Source organism: Arachis ipaensis, chromosome B5 (genome assembly GCF_059453495.1).
Source record: "Arachis ipaensis isolate K30076 ecotype BB chromosome B5, ASM5945349v1, whole genome shotgun sequence".
Lineage (NCBI taxonomy): Eukaryota > Viridiplantae > Streptophyta > Magnoliopsida > Fabales > Fabaceae > Arachis > Arachis ipaensis.
The window spans coordinates 95821967-95840047 of NC_142440.1; the positions used below are offsets into that span (position 1 = coordinate 95821967).

General features: G+C 36.6%; 1 non-coding gene across 1 annotated transcript; it reads right to left on the bottom strand.

The window, feature by feature from the left end:
* Positions 1-17689: 17689 nt before the first annotated feature.
* Positions 17690-17797, bottom strand: LOC148565059 (small nucleolar RNA R71). Its single transcript, XR_015885092.1, has one exon. It is a non-coding gene; the product is annotated as a small nucleolar RNA R71 (small nucleolar RNA).
* Positions 17798-18081: the final 284 nt, after the last annotated feature.

The following is an 18081-nucleotide window of genomic DNA, read 5'->3' on the forward strand; positions in this document are numbered from 1 at the left end:
TAGAGGTATTTTGTTCAGAGTTCTCTGTCTGTTGCTGAGTGGATGATGGAAAAGGTTTATTATTGTTAAACCTGTTTCTTCCATCATTATTAAAGCCTTGTTGAGGCCTTTGATCCTTCCATGAGAGATTTGGATGATTTCTCCATGATGGATTATAGGTGTTTCCATATGGTTCACCCATGTAATTTACCTCTGCTATTGCAAGGTTCTCAGGATCATAAGCTTCTTCTTCATAAGAAGCCTCTTGAGTACTGTTGGATGCAGCTTGCATTCCAGTCAGACTCTGAGAAATCATATTGACATGCTGAGTCAATATTTTATTCTGAGCCAGTATGGCATTCAGAGTATCAATTTCAAGAACTCCCTTCTTCATAGGTGTCCCATTACTCACAGGATTCCTCTCAGAAGTGTACATGAACTGGTTATTAGCAACCATGTCAATGAGTTCTTGAGCTTCTGTAGGCATTTTCTTTAGGTGAATGGATCCACCTGCAGAAGTATCCAATGACATCTTTGATAGCTCAGATAAACCATCATAGAATATATCCAGGATGGTCCATTCTGAAAGCATGTCAGAAGGACACTTTTTGGTCAGCTGCTTGTATCTTTCCCAAGCTTCATATAGGGATTCACCTTCTTTCTGTCTGAAGGTTTGAACATCCACTCTAAGCTTGCTTAGCTTTTGAGGAGGAAAGAACTTGGCTAAGAAAGCCGTGACCAGCTTATCCCAAGAGTTCAGGCTATCTCGGGGTTGAGAGTCCAACTACACTCTAGCTCTGTCTCTTACAGCAAAAGGGAAAAGCATGAGCCTGTAGACTTCAGGATCTACTCCATTAGTCTTAACAGTATCATAGATCTGCAAGAATTCAGTTAAGAACTGAAAAGGATCTTCAGATGGAAGTCCATGAAACTTGTAGTTCTACTGCATCAGAGAAACTAGCTGAGGTTTCAACTCAAAATTGTTTGCTCCAATGGTAGGAATGGAGATGCTTCTTCCATGTAAATTGGAATTAGGTGCAGTAAAGTCACCAAGCATTCTCCTTGCATTATTGTTGTTGGGTTCGGCTGCCATCTCCTTTACTTGTTCGAAATTTTCTGACAGGTGCTTGCTGGATAGTTGTAATTTAGCTTCTCTTAGTTTCCTCTTCAGAGTCCTTTCAGGTTCTGGATTAGCTTCAACAAGAATGCCTTTTTCTTTGTCCCTGCTCATAAGAAAGAGAAGAGAAAAAGAAAAGAAGAGAAATCCTCTATGTCACAGTAAAGAGGTTCCTTATTGTTAGTAGAAGAAGAAAAGAAGAAAAAATTCGAACACAGATAGAAGAGGGGGTTCGAATTTGGTGAATGATGTGAGGAAGAGATGTTAGTAAATGAATAAATAAATAGAATAAGATGAGAGAGGGAGAGGATTTTTGACAAAAAATTTTGAAAAAGGTTAGTAATTTTTTTTTTGAAAAGTTTAAAATCAAAAGTTAAAATAATTAATTAATTAAAAAGAATTTTTGAAAAAGAGGGAGATATTTTCAAAAATTAGAGAGAGAGAGTTAGTTAGGTGGTTTTGAAAAAGATAAGAAACAAACAAAAGTTAGTTAGTTAGTTGAAACAAATTTTGAAAAGATAAGAAGTTAGGAAGTTAGAAAAGATATTTTGAAATCAAATTTTTGAAAAAGATAAGATAAGAAGATATTTTTGAAAAGATATGATTAAAATTAGTTTTTGAAAAAGATTTGATTTTTAAAATCACAATTAATGACTTGATTCACAAGAAATCACAAGATATGATTCTAGAACTCAAAGTTTGAATCTTTCTTAACAAGCAAGTAACAAACTTGAAATTTTTGAATCAAAACATTAATTGTTATTGTTATTTTCGAAAATTATGATGTAAAATTAAGAAAAAGATTTTTGAAAAATATTTTTGAAATTTTCGAAAATAACTAAAAAAATTTGAAAAAGATTTGATTTTTGAAAAAGATAAGATTTTTAAATTGAAGATTTGATTTGACTCATGAAAACAACTAGATTTTTAAAATTTTTGAAAAAGTCAAATCTAATTTTCGAAATTTTAAGAGAGAAAAAGGGAAAGATATTTTTTTGATTTTTGAATTTTTATGATGAGAGAAAAAAACAAGAAAAATGATGCAATGCATGAAAGTTATGGATCAAAACAATGAATGCATGCAAGAATGCTATGAATGTCAAGATGAACACCAAGAACACTCTGAATGTCATGATGAACATCAAGACTTATTTTTGAAAATTTTTATATGCAAAGAAAACATGCAAGACACCAAACTTAGAAATCTTTCATGTTTAGACTCTATGGATGCAAAAATGCACATGTAAAACAAGAAAGGATGCAAAAATGCACATGTAAAACAAGAAAAGATGCAAAACAAGAAAACATCAAGATCAAACAAGAAGACTTACCAAGAACAACTTGAAGATCATGAAGAACACTATGAATGCATGAATTTTCGAAAAATGCAAAATGAATATGAAATTGACACCAAACTTATAACATAACACATGACTCAAACAAGAAACATGAAAAATATTTTTGATTTTGATGATTTTATGAAATTTTTTTGTATTTTCTTTTAATTTTTTCGAAAATCATTTTGAAAAAGAAAAATAAGGATTCCAAAATTTTTAATATGAATTCCAGGAATCTTATGCTCTTTAGTCTAAAGCTCCAATCAAAGGGTCAGGCATGGCTTAATAGCCAGCCAAGCTTTAGTATGTAACTCAGACATGACACGCCTGACATGCCCTACAGAGGAATTAGACATGGCTTTACAGCCAGCCATGCTTCATGAAACACTAGAAGTCATTCTTAAAAATTCTGAAGAAAAATATATTTTTGAAAACATTTTTATTTTAAAATATTTTTTTTTTCAAAAATAGATGAGAAGTTTTTGAAAGATTTTTGAAAAATTTTTGAAAACAAAACAAAAAGAAAATTACCTAATCTGAGCAACAAGATGAACCGTCAGTTGTCCAAACTCGAACAATCCCCGGCAACGGTGCCAAAAACTTGGTATGCGAAATTGTTACTCAGGTTGTGAATTATTGTTCGAAATTGATTCCCTGGCAATGGCACCAAAAACGGATGCACAGAACCATGGTCTAAACATATCTTCACAACTTCGCATAACTAACCTATGTTGGTGATCTAGAGTAGACTTTGAGCATTCTTGGCTTGGAAAGAGTAATTAGGCAATCTAGAGTCATAAAAACCCAACCTATGTTGGTGATCTAGAGTTGTCAGTTAATATCATTTTCATTGACTCTAATCTCTTGCTAATCTAATTAGTGAGTTGATTAGGACATTTGGATTGAGATTAGCTAGTCTTGTTAAACTTTCTCTCATGGAAGATAACCTATATCTTCTTCCATCATTGGGGATGACGTAATAAGATAAATTCTTGTTAATTATTGTTATTAGTGACTAGGATAGAAGGTCTATGATCTCAATTCTTGCCATGAATGTATCTCTTTATTAATGCTTTTCTTTATATTGCTTTCTTTAATTGCTTGCTTGATTTACTTTTCTTGCCATTTATTTTCCGCCCCTTATAAATCAAACCCCCTTGTTCCTTCATAGCCAATAAGCATACACTTCATTGCAATTCCTCATGAGACGACCTGGAGTCTAAATACTTCGGTTAATTCTTATTTTGGGTTTGTTCTTTGTGACAACAAAAATTTTTGATGTGAGAATTATTTGTTGGTTTGGAGCTATGCTTACAACGAAGTAATTCTTTTCTATAAGAAGAAAATCTAGACCATCGAGCAATTCTCGTTCATCATGGGCAGCGTTCACTAAGCAAACGTAGCGCTCATTAAGTGAACGTCATTGAGGACGCGTACGCGTGAAAGGGGCGGGCGAGCATGTTGGGAGCTGAAGATTGATAGCGACGCGCACGCGTCGATGAGCAAAAATGCAAAAAGGAATGGTATGCGAAATTGTTACTCAGGTTGTGAATTATTGTTCGAAATTGATTCCCTGGCAATGGCACCAAAAACGGATGCACAGAACCATGGTCTAAACATATCTTCACAACTTCGCATAACTAATCAGCAAGTGCACTGGGTCGTCCAAGTAATACCTTACGTGAGTAAGGGTCGAATCCCACGGAGATTGTTGGTATGAAGCAAGCTGTGGTCATCTTGTAGATCTCAGTCAGGCAGATATAAAATAGTAATGGGTTTTTCAAAATTAATAATAAAATAAGGATAGAAATACTTATGTAGATCATTGGTGAGAATTTCAGATAAGCGCATAGAGATGCTTTCGTTCCTCTGAACCTCTGCTTTCCTGCTATCTTCATCCAATCAGTCTTACTCCTTTCCATGGCTGGCTTTATGCAAGGGCATCACCGTTGTCAGTGGCTACATCCCCTCCTCTTGTGAAAATGGTCCAAGATGCCCTGTCACGGCACGGCTAATCATCTGAGGTTCCCGATCATGCTGGAATAGGATTCACCCTCCTTTTGTGTCTGTCACTACGCCCAGCACTCGCGAGTTTGAAGCTCGTCACAATCATTCAATCGTTGAATCCTACTCGGAATACCACAGACAAGGTTTAGACTTTCCGGATTCTCTTGAATGCCGCCATCATTCTAGCTTACACCACGAAGATTCCGATTAAGAGATCTAAGAGATACTCATTCAATCTAAGGTAGAACAGAAGTGGTTTTCAGGCACGCGTTCATAGGGAATGATGATGATTGTCACGTTCATCACATTCAGGTTGAAGTGCGATTGAATATCATAGAAGCGAAATAAGATGAATTGAATAGAAAACAGTAGTACTTTGCATTAATCTTTGAGGAACAGCAGAGCTCCATACCTTAATCTATGGAGTGCAGAAACTCTACCGTTGAAAATATATAAGTGATAATGGAGTTCATTGGTCTCGGCCCCAGAGGGGAACCGGAGTAACCAAGACTCGAATACAATGATAAAATGTTCTATTTATAATAAACTAGTCACTAGGGTTTACAGAAGTAAGTAATTGATGCATAAATCCACTTCCGGGGCCCACTTGGTGTGTGCTTGGGCTGAGCTTGAAGTCTACACGTGGAGAGGTCGTTCTTGGAGTTGGACGCCAGCTTTTGTGCCATTTTGGGCGTTGAACTCCACTTTACAACTTGTTTCTAGCGCTGGACGCCAGAATTGGGCAGAGAGCTGGCGTTGAACGCCAGTTTGCGTCGTCTAAACTCAGGCAAAGTATGGACTATTATATATTGCTGGAAAGCCCTGGATGTCCACTTTCCAATGCAATTGGAAGCGCACCATTTTGAGTGCAGGGAGGTCAGAATCCAACAGCATCAGCAGTCCTTCTTCAACCTCTGAATCTGATTTTTGCTCAAGTCCCTCAATTTCAGCCAGAAAATACCTGAAATCACAGAAAAACACATAAACTCATAGTAAAGTCCAGAAATGTGAATTTAACATAAAAACTAATGAAAACATCCCTAAAAGTGACTAGATCCTACTAAAAACATACTAAAAACAATGCCAAAAAGCATACAAATTATCCGCTCATCAAGGACGCGCACACGCAAGGGACGCGCACGCGTGGATGAATGAACGCTGCGCTCAATTTGAGAACGCAATGTTCCCCTGGAAGCAGCACTGAAGCACCCAGTTCTGATCCATTTTCTTCACAGGCCAAAAAGCCCACTCCAAGTACTTGAGGACTGAAATAGAAAGTGTATAAATAGAGAGGAATTTGATTTCATAGGGGAGCTCTTTTAATTTTCCTTTTAGAATTTTAGAATTGGAGATCAGATCTGAGTTTTCTTTTTTTGGTTTGTTTCCTCTCTTCTGCAATTTTTATTTTCTATTTTTGGGTCTGGGAATTGGGATTGAAGAATTCTTCTGAATTTCTTCATCTTGAAGCCATCTTTTACTTTTCCTTTTTATAATTCTAAGAATTGGAGATCTGATCTTAGCTTTCTTTCTGTTGTTCTTCCTTCTGCAATTTCTTCTTTTCTGTTTTGTTAAGAGAGCAATTGAGATCTTAGTTTTCTTTCTGTTTTGATTCTTCTGTGAATTTTCCATTTCTGTTTTGATACTAAAATCCTGATTGATCAATTTTTCTGAATTTTTTCACCTTAGAGTCTCTCATTTAGTGCAATTTACATTTTCCAGTTCTATGTTGATTTCCAACACCCAAATTCCTTTATTCTTTAAGCAATTTAATTTTTCTGGCAATTTAGATTCAGCAATTTAAAATTCTTGCACTTTAAGTTTCAGTTATTTACCTTTCTTGCAATTTAAGTTTCAGTTCTTTTAATTTCTTGCACTTTAAATTTCAGTAGTTTAACTTTTCTGCCATTTACTTTTCAAGTAATTTACATTCTGCAAATTTAGATTCATAGAAATTTACATTCTGTCAATCAATTTCCCATCAAATCATCAATATTAGCTTAACTAAATTTATCACCATACTAAAGTTGCTTGATCCATCAATCCCTGTGGGATCGACCTCACTCCTATGAGTTATTACTACTTGATGCGACCCTTTACATTTGCCAGTGAGTTTGTGTGGAATCGTTTTTCCCTCATCAAGTTTTTGGTGCCATTACCGGGATTGATTTAGATTGACAATGATTAAGTAGGTGATAATCTAGATTAAGAACTTTTTCTTTGTTTTTGTTAAGCATTTTAACTGTTTGAGATTTTTGTTTCAACTAATCTTAACCACACTCTAGCAGTAGAGTGTTTTATTTTAGTTTTCTGGTTTTGTTTGTGTTGTATGCCAGGAGGAAGAAGAAGTGCATCCACCTCTTTTGATTCTGAGCCAGAGAGGACATTTTTGAGATTGAGAAGAGAAGCAAGAGGGAAGGGAGTTATTGGAGAAGAAGAATCAGAAGAAGAGGATCAAGAGATGGAGGGAACCTACCAAATCTACCTGAGGATGTGGCTAACAACAATGGCCAGCTTCAGAGAAGAGTTTTAGCCTCTTACACTATCCCCAACCCAAGGAATTGTGGGAGCAGTATCCTAACCCCCAATGTCCATGCTAATAACTACGAACTAAAGCCTCAATTGATTACCTTGGTTCAGAACAATTGTCAATATGGAGGAAGTACTGTTGAAGATCCAAACCAACATCTCTCTATATTTTTGAGAATTTGTGATACTGTCAAAACCAATGGAGCCCACCATGACATCTACAAACTCTTGTTATTCCTATTTTCACTGAGAGACAAAGCCACATATTGGTTAGAAACCTTCCCTAAACAAAGCATCACCAATTGGGATGATTTGGTTAGCAAATTTTTAGCCAAATTCTATCCACCCCAAAGAGTCATTAAGCTAAAAACTAATATGCAAACCTTCAGACAGCTAGAAGGAGAATAATTGTATGAAGCCTGGGAGAGGTATAAAGCTTTGATCAGAAGGTGTCCAGAGGGAATGTTCAGTGAATGGGTGGAGTTACAGAATTTCTATGAAGGCTTGTCCTTGCCTTCGAGGAAAGCTTTGGATTATTCATCAGAAAGATCTTTGCAAATGATGAAAACTGCTCAAGAGGCACATGATCTTATAGACATGGTGGCCAACAATGAGTACTTCTACTCTTCTGAAAGGCAAGCAGCTCCAAAGAAAGGTGTATTCAAACTTGAAGGAGTTGATACAATCTTAGCTCAGAATAAACTCATGCACCAGCAGCTTCAACAACAAATTGAAATGATGTCAAAGAGGATGAATAGATTACAACTTGCAGCAGTGAGCACAACTAACCAACCACCAGTGGTGTGGGACAGCAAGAGGAAAGCTATGAAGAACAGCAGCCTGAACAAGTGCAGTACATGCACAATCAAGGCTCTGGACCAAATGATTTCCATGGAGACACTTACAACTCATCTTGGAGAAACCACCCCAATCTGAAATGGGGAGAGAACCAGAACTAGCAACCTTGGAAAAGGAACTCCAACCAAAATAACTTCCGCAACACAAACCACCAAAACCATCAAAACACTAACCAAAATCCATACAGAAAAACACAAAATAATCAACCTCAACCCAACTTCTATCCACCCAATAAACCATCAACTAACCAAAATAACTTTTATCCCCCATCTACATCCCACACTCAGCCACAACTGCCCCAAGAATCTCAAAGAATCTCCAACCTGGAGATGATGATAGAGAAAATGATCAAGCATCAAGAATTGGCCAACAAGAACCATGAAACTTCACTGAGGAACCTGGAAAGACAAATTAGACAATTGTCCATGAAAACAGTAGCTGAAAGATCAACCAATGCACTACCAAGTGACACTATTTCCAACCCCAAAGAAGAATGTAAAGAAATTCAACTTAGGAGTGGAAAGACATTAGAAAATAACAAAGAAGCTAACAAGAAGCCAGCAGAGGATGATAAGGCTAACAGCAAGGACAAATTGACAATTAAAGAAAAGGACCAGGAAGAGCTCAGAAAGAAGGATGAAGAGTCACAAGCTTCAAAGAAAGGAAAACAAGTCATGATAGAGCCTCCACAAGAACAGAGGAAGGAAGTTAAACATTACTTCCTTCCTCTGCCATACCCTCAAAGATTGCAAAGAGAGCTCAAGGATCAGCAATTTCCCAACTTTCTGGAAGTTTTTAAGAAGTTGGAAATCAACATCCCACTTGCTGAAGCATTGGAGCAGATACTTCTATATGTAAAATTTCTGAAAGAACTCATTAACAAGAAGAGAAGCTGGAATAAGAAGGAGACCATGCTCTTGACCCAAGAATGCAGTGTAGTGATTCAAAAAGGTCTCCCACCAAAACTCAAGGATTCCGGAAGCTTTTTTTTGCCTGGCACCATTGGCAACATATCCATTGATAAGGCATTGTGTGATCTAGGATCAAGTATCAATCTAATGCCCTTATCTATGATGAGAAAGTTGTCCATGGAAGAGGTGAAACCTATAAGGATGACCTTGCAACTTGCTGATAGATCAATGGTAATCCCTAATGGAGTGGTTGAGAATCTCTTAGTCAAGGTGGATAAGTTCATATTTTTGGCAGATTTTGTGATCTTGGATCTAGATGAGGAGGGAGGCAATTCTATCATATTAGGAAGGCCTTTCCTAGCTACAGCAAGGGCCATCATTAATGTGGAACAAGGAAAAATGACTTTGAGGGCACATAATGAGAAGATCACTCTAAATGTCTTTAAGGAAATACAGCATACTGCTGAAGAGAAAAGCTGCATGAGAGTTGAAGAAGAAGACTTGCATTGGAAGGAAAAACCCAAAGAAGCACTCGTCAACTCACCTTTGAAGCAGAAGACAGACAGTGGAGAAGAACAAAAGGGTAATGAAAATATGACAGCTGAGAAGGGACTACAAGAAGAGGTTAAGAATTTGATCACTAGAAAGAAAGCCCCTGACATAAAGCCTGTTGCCAAGACAGAAGGGTCACCGAAGAAAGGAAAGAAGAGCAAGAAAAATGGTCCAAAAGGGTGGAGAAACAAAAGAATCCCAATTGAAGGGTTCTCGAAAGGAGACAAAGTGAAACTGATCTACCAACAGTTAGAGACAGACCCACAAACTGATGATTTTTACATTATCAATAAGATACTCTCATTGGAGTATATAGAGATTGATCATCAAAGCATAGGAAAAGGGCTCACAGTGAGAGGGGACAAGCTGAGGCACCATAATCATCAACCACCCTAACAAGGAACCAATGTCAAGCTAGTGACAGTAAAAGAGCGCTCCATGGGAGGTAGCCCATGATTTAATATTCTTTCTTTTGTCTTAATTTCAATAATTAATGGTTCTTCTAACATAAATCTGAGCTCTCATGAGTAGATTTAATAACTGCACATATCATTTTGAAGCATATGTCTGATTCCTAAGTTTGGTGTGCCTAAAGGCACTCTAAAATGGCTTTTCAAGCATGCTGACCATATAACCATTTTAGGATATATATATCATTCATTCTATTGAAGTATATAGCCAAACATTAAGTTTGGTGTTCTACATATGCTGTAAGTTTCAAGAAAGTCACTTCTACTCAAAGACTCAAATTCATGAAATAGATAAACCATATCTTGCATCATTTTATGAATTTATTTTATTAAGGTGGAAAATAAAATGTTACTTGCAATGAATATACTAACTATGATAGGAATTATTTGGGTTTCATATAAATCATTTGGCATAATAAGTTTGGTGTTCACCAATATTCTATTCAATCTCAAAGGGGCAAAGTTGGTTATTCATAAATAAGGAACATATAGCAAATCTTATTTTTGCTTTTCCATACTTTTTACTTGATAACCACTACCTTGCTAAATTCAAATTTTGTACTTACTATTGCCTTGATTGAAATTGATAAGTATGCAGAAGATTAAGGAAGGGACAAAAAACATGCAAGTACGGATGTCACAAGGAGGAAAAGTGAGTCACATGTGCTTGGGAATTGCTTTTTGGGAAGCAAAAATCTGCAAAGTTTAGCACCTAGGAGACTGAACCACATGCCCAATGAAAAGGTGGTCCTTGTCCTCATCCTTCCTTACATGCACACCATTCATTCTAACTCTTTCAAAAGACATCCTAGCCATCCAATCTTCATTAAAGTTACTATAAATAGAATCACTTGGACTATGCCTCATAACCCAACTTTCACACTCCGTGCATTGAAAAATTTAGCTTTCGGTTTCCTTAAGAAAAAGTCCTAGCAACCGTGTTCTGTGAGCCCTAAACCACACTTGTCTCCTTAATCTTTTATTCTTGCTTCACCAGTAAGCCAAACACTCATCCTAAGAGTCACAAAAATCCCCTCTCCCTCACCATTCTTCAATTCTCCACTCGGCCTACCCTCCTTCCCTAATTAATGGCTTCGTCAAGTTCCAGAAGAAGGAAAGGGAAGCAACTAGTTGAAGCTGAACCACCAACCTATGATGACAAAAGATTTAAATCTCAATTTCATGAGTCACGATATCATAAATTGATGGAATCAAAAGAAGTCATTCCAGAGATTGGTTTCAGATTGAAAGAAGGAGAATACCCCATCATGAGAAGGATAATCGAACAGAGAAGAAGGGAACTCTTGTGTGAACCTCTCACAAACATAAGTGCAACCATGATAAGGGAGTTCTATGCAAATGCTATATAGCCAAGCAAAACCAGCCTTCCTTACAAGAGCTATGTTAGGGAGGGTTGATGTGGATTTCAGCCCATCATCCATCATGAGGGTCTTGCAGATAAGAGTGATACCCTTTGGAGAACCCAGCTTTGATGAAAGAATGAAGGGTGAAAATGATCCTGATGAGCTACTAAATGGTTTATGCTTGGAAGGCAAAGACTAGGAAAGGGATTCAGATGGGGATCCAAGCTACTTAAAGAGGATTGATCTCATACCTGAAGCCAAAGGTTGGTATGAGATAGTAAGAAGATCCATACTCCCCACGGGAAATACCTTAGAGGTCACAATAAAGAGAGCAATTCTGACATACTGCATACTCAGAGGAGGAGAAATCAATGTCCCACAGCTCATATTAGACAACATCCAAGAAATGGCTGAGGATAGCAGCAAATCAAGCAGACTTAGTCACCCAAGTACTTTTTTGAGGCTGTGCAATAGAGCATGGGTACTCTTTGAGGATGAAAATGCAGATCGGGTAAAAGGAGGCAGAGGAATCACTAAGCAAAGGATGGAAGGTGTCACTGACACCCAGGAGGAGAGAAGAACTCAAGGATGAAGAAGGATACCACAAACGGAGGAGGGACAAGCTTCTGGCGCAATGGACTTAAGCCAAATGCAAAGAGCCATTGAAGAAATGTCTCAGCAGTATATAAGAGCACATGAGCAATAACAAGAGCAAATACTAGAGGCAGCAAGAGCAATATTTGAGATCTCAGGAGCAACAAGTGAATTGGAAGCTAAAGATGATGGAATAACAACAAAACTTCCAGCTGAAGGTGATGGACCAGCAGAGAGAATTCCAAGCAAGAATTCTGGAGCAGCAGAGGGAACAATTTAGTCACTCTCGAGAATCATTCGACAAATTGTTTCAACAACAAGCTGAACAGGAGAAGTACCTCCAGAATTTTTGTCAATGGAAGAATATATACCACACAGCTAGAGAAGCTCGGCACTTAGACAGGATTGATTATGATATTGATGGGTGGAAATTAGATTCCACACCTAAACTCACCGGCAAGTGTACCGGGTCGCATCAAGTAGTAATTACTCACAAGAGTGAGGTCGATCCAACAGGGATTGATGGATTGAGCAATTTTAGCTAGGTGATGAATTTAGTTAAGCGAATAGTTGATTATTTGAGTGATTTTAATTCACAGAAGCTGAATTGCAAGTAAATAGAAGTGAAAAATGTAAATTGAGCAGAAAAATAGAGTGCAGAAGGTAAATTGATTGAATCTAAAGGTACAAAAAGATTAAATTGCATGAAACTTAGAGTGCAAGAAAGTAAATGAACTGAAACTTAAATTGCAAGAAAAGTAAATAGCTGAAACTTAAAGTGCAAGAAATGTAAATTTGATGAATCTAAATTGCTGAAAAATGTAAATTGCTTGAAGATAAAAAGGATTTAGGTGCTGGGAGTTGAAATTGAATAAGAAATTGCAAACTAAAGTAATCAGAAAGCTTTGAGATGCCAGATTTTAGATCTGGATCTCAGTAGCAAGGAAAGAAATGGAAAATTTCTTCAAGAAATAAAACAGCAAGAGAATTTGAGTCAATTGTGAAATCCTTGAAGAGAAATTGAAGATCGAAGAAGAGAAATGAGGTTAGAAAGCAGATCTAACTCTCAATTACTCTCCTGATCAAGCAAAATATGGATTTGCAGAAGAAATTGAAATTTAAAATATCAGAAGAAACTCAGATCCAAATTCAATAGAATTTTCCAATTGCAATCCAAAAACCCAAAACAGAAAAGTAGAAGTTGCAGATGAACGAAATTGGGAAAAAGAAAGAATTAAAATAAGATCTAATCCTTAGAACAATTGAGAAGAGAGGTAAAACATGATTCTCAAACATAGAATCAATGAAGCTCTTCAATCCAAATTCAAATTCTAGGAACAGAAATTAAAGCTTGCAGAAGAAAGAAAAATGTAGAAAGAAAACCAGATCCAATTCCCAAATCCCAAATTCAAAACAAGAGAGAAAACTAAAACTTCGCTAAAGGTAAAACTAAAAATGAGCAAAAAGTTAAAAGTCCTCTACAAATCAAATCAACTCCTATATATACACTTTCTATTTTGGTCTTCAAAGCTTGGAGTGGGCTTTCCAAAGTTGGCCTTGGATGAGAAATGGATTTGAAGAAGGATGGGTCCGGTTTGGCTTTGGTTCAATTGAAGTGGTCCGGTTTGACTTTGGTTCAAGTTGGTTTGGTTTGAGGGATTGATGAGCGGATAATTTATACGCTTTTTGACATTGTTTTTAGTATGTTTTTAGTAGAATCTAGTTACTTTTAGGGATGTTTTCAATAGTTTTTATGTTAAATTCACATTTCTGGACTTTACTATGAGTTTGTGTGTTTTTCTGTGATTTCAGGTATTTTCTGGCTGAAATTGAGGGACTTGAGCAGAAATCAGATTCAGAGGTTGAAAAAGGACTGCTGATGCTGTTGGATTCTGACCTCCCTGCACTCAAAGTGGATTTTTTGGAGCTACAGAACTCGAAATGGCGCGCTTCTAATTGCGTTGGAAAGTAGACATCCAGGGCTTTCCAGCAATATATAATAGTCCATACTTTGGCCAAGAATTGACGACGTAAACTGGCGTTCAACGCCAGCCTTCTGCCCAAATCTGGCGTCCAGCGCCAGAAAAGGATCCAAAACCAGAGTTGAACGCCCAAACTGGCACAGAAACTGGCGTTCAACTCCACAAATGGCCTCTGCACGTGCCACACTTAAGCTCAGCCCAAACACACACCAAGTGGGCCCCGGAAGTGGATTTGTACATCAATTACTTACTCATGTAAACCCTAGTAGCTAGTTTATTATAAATAGGACCTCTTACTATTGTATTAGGCATCTTTGGATTACCTTATGATCCTTTGATCACATTTTAGGGGCCTGGCCATCTCGGCCATGCTTGGACCTTCACTTATGTATTTTCATACGGTAGAGTTTCTACACTCCATAGATTAAGGTGTGGAGCTCTGCTGTTCCTCAATGAATTAATGCAAAGTACTACTGTTTTCTATTCAATTCTTCTTATTTCACTTCTAAGATATCCATTCGCACCCAAGAACGTGATGAAGGTGATGATTATGTGTGACGCTCATCATCCTTCTCCCCTATGAACGCGTGCCTGACAAACACTTCCGTTCTACATGAAATAAGCTAGAATGAATATCTCTTAGATCTCCTAACCAGAATCTCCGTGGCGTAAGCTAGAATGATGGCGGCATTCAAGAGAATCCGGAAGGTCTAAACCTTGTCTGCGGTATTCTGAGTAGGATTCAATGATTAAATGACTGTGACGAGCTTCAAACTCGCGATTGTTGGGCGTTAGTGACAGACGCAAAAGGAGGGTGAATCCTATTCCAGCATGATCGAGAACCGACAGATGATTGGCCGTGCTGTGACAGAGCATGTGAGCATATCTTTCACTGAGAGGAGGGGATGTAGCCACTGACAACGGTGATGCCCTTGCATAAAGCCAGCCATGAAAAGGAGTAAGACTGATTGGATGAAGATAGCAGGAAAGCAGAGGTTCAGAGGAACAAAAAGCATCTCCATTCGCTTATCTGAAATTCCTACCAATGATTTACATAAGTATCTCTATCCCTATTCTCTTATTTATTATTCGAAAACTCCATAATTATTTTATATCCGCCTGACTGAGATTTACAAGGTGACCATAGCTTGCTTCATACCAACAATCTCCGTGGGATTCGACCCTTACTCACGTAAGGTATTACTTGGACGACCCAGTGCACTTGCTGGTTAGTTGAACGGAGTTGTGTCCACACATAGAGCCACAATGAGGATTCAATACAATTATATATTGTTAATCACACACAAGTACAAAGAACGTGGAACACAATTTCGTGCACCAAGTTTTTGGCGCCGTTGCCGGGGATTGTTTGAGTTTTCGGCAAGCTTTTGGTCCGGTAATATCAGTGCCAAGTCTGATCCGGCAACAACACCAAGTTTTTGGCGCCGTTGCCGGGGATTGTTTGAGTTTGGACAACTAACGGTTCATCCTGTTGCTCAGATTAGGTAATTTTCTTTTTATTTTATTTTCAAAAATTTTTCAAAAATATTTCTAAAATTTTCTCATCTGTTTTCGAAAAAAATAAAAATGTTTTCAAAAATAAATTATTCTATGGCTTCAAAATTTTTAAGAATGAATTCTAGTGTTTCATGAAATATGTTGAATCATATCTGGCTGTAAAGCCATACCCAAACTACTTTGGGATTGGTATTCAACTAATCACTCCAGCCCATGTAATTATATGTTGTAGCCTGGCTGGCTGTAAAGCCATGTCTAAATTTATTTGGACTGAGGCAGCAATTTGTTATCAAGAGCAAGCTAGTTGGAGCTAATCCACCTGCTACTGTTCCTGATCTACCTGCTGAAGCTTGGCTGGCCATTGGCCATGTCTAGTGTTTTGGACTGGAGCTTTCATTGAAAGCTTGGCTGGCTAGTGAGCCATGTCTAATTCCTGGACTGAAGCTTTAGACTAAGAATGCAAGATTCCTGGAATTCATGTTAAAAATTTTGGAATCCTTATTTTCCTTTTTCAAATTAATTTTCGAAAAAAAAATATATACAAAAAAAAATTAGAAAATCATAAAAATCAAAAATATTTTTGTGTTTCTTGTTTGAGTCTTGAGTCATATCATAAGTTTGGTGTCAATTGCATGTGCATCTTGCATTTTTCGAAAATATCATGCATTCATAGTGTTCTTCATGATCTTCAAGTTGTTCTTGGTAAGTCTTCTTGTTTGATCTTGATGATTTTTTGTTTTGTGTCTTTTCATGTTTTTCATATGCATTCTTGAATTCTTAGTGTCTAAGCATTAAAGAATTCTAAGTTTGGTGTCTTGCATGTTTTCTTTGCATTAAAGATTTTTCAAAATTGTATCTTGATGTTCATTATGACATTCAAAGTGTTCTTGGTGTTCATCTTGACATTCATAGCATTCTTGCATGCATTCATTGTTTTGATCTAAAAATTTCATGCATTGCATATTTTTCATGTTTTTCATAAAAATTTCAAAAATAAAAAAAAAATATCTTCCCCTTTTTCTCTCATCAAATTCGAAAATTTGAGTTGACTTTTTCAAAAATTTTTAAAATCAAATTGTTTCTCATGAGTCAAATCAAATTTTCAATTTGAAAATCTTATCTTTTTCAAAATCTTTTTCAAAAATCAAATCTTTTTCAAAATTCTTAGTTATTTTCGAAAATTCCAAAAATATTTTTCAAAAATCTTTTTCTTATTTTTGTACCAAATTTTTGAAAATAACATAATCAATTAATGTTTTGATTCAAAAATTTGAAGTTTGTTACTTGCTTGTTAAGAAAGATTCAAACTTTAAGTTCTAGAATCATATCTTGTGATTTCTTATGAATCAAGTCATTAATTGTGATTTTAAAAATCAAATCTTTTTCAAAACTAATTTCAATCATATCTTTTCAAAAATATCTTCTTATCTTATCTTTTTCAAAAATATCTTTTCAAAAAATCTTTTCTAACTTCCTAACTTCTTATCTTTTCAAAAATTGTTTCAACTAACTAACTAACTTTTTGTTTGTTTCTTAACTTTTTCAAAACCACCTAACTAATTCTCCCTTTCTAATTTTCGAAAATATCTCCCCCTTTTTCAAAAATTTCTTTTTAATTAACTAATTATTTTTATTTTCATTTTTATTTCAAAAAATTTTCGAAAAATACTAACAAATTTTCAAAAACCAATTTTCAAAAATCACTAACTCCTTTTCAAAATAATTTTCGAAAATTATACCTCCCCCATCCTATTCTATTTATTCATTCATATCCTAACATCTCATCTCACATCTCTTCCATTCTCACAATTGTGTTTCTTCCTTTATATTACATTCTTTGTCTCCCCCTTTTCTTCCACTCACAAAGGGATCCCTATACTGTGGTATAAAGGATCTCTATTATTATTATTATTATTTTTCTGTGCCTTCTTCTTTGTCATATGAGCAGGAGCAAGGATAAGAACATTCTTGTGGAAGCAGATCCAGAACCTGAAAGGACTCTGAAGAGAAAATTTAGAGAAGCTAAAATACAACAATCCAGAGATAACCTTTCAGAAATTTTCGAACAAGCAGAGGAGATGGCAGCCGAAAATAATAATAATGTAAGGAAGATGCTTGGTGACTTTACTACACCTAATTCCAATTTACATGGAAGAAGCATCTCCATTCCTGCCATTGGAGCAAACAACTTTGAGCTGAAACCTCAATTAGTTTCTCTGATGCAGCAGAACTGCAAGTTTCATGGACTTCCATCTGAAGATCCTTTTCAGTTCTTAACTGAATTCTTGCAGATATGTGATACTGTAAAGACTAATAGAGTAGATCCTGAAGTCTACAGGCTCATGCTTTTCCCTTTTGCTGTAAGAGACAGAGCTAGATTATGGTTGGATTCTCAACCCAAAGACAGCCTGAACTCTTGGGATAAGCTGATCACGGCTTTCTTAGCCAAGTACTTTCCTCCTCAAAAGCTGAGCAAGCTTAGAGCTGATGTTCAAACCTTCAGACAGAAAGAAGGTGAATCTCTCTATGAAGCTTGGGAAAGATACAAACAGTTGACCAAAAAGTGTCCTTCTGACATGCTTTCAGAATGGACCATCCTGGATATATTCTATGATGGTTTATCTGAGCTATCAAAGATGTCACTGGACACTTCTGCAGGTGGATCCATTCACCTAAAGAAAACGCCTGCAGAAGCTCAAGAACTCATTGACATGGTTGCTAATAACCAGTTCATGTACACTTCTGAAAGGAATCCTGTGAATAATGGGACGCCTATGAAGAAGGGAGTTCTTGAGGTTGATACTCTGAATGCCATATTGGCTCAGAATAAAATATTGACTCAGCAAGTCAATATGATCTCTCAGAG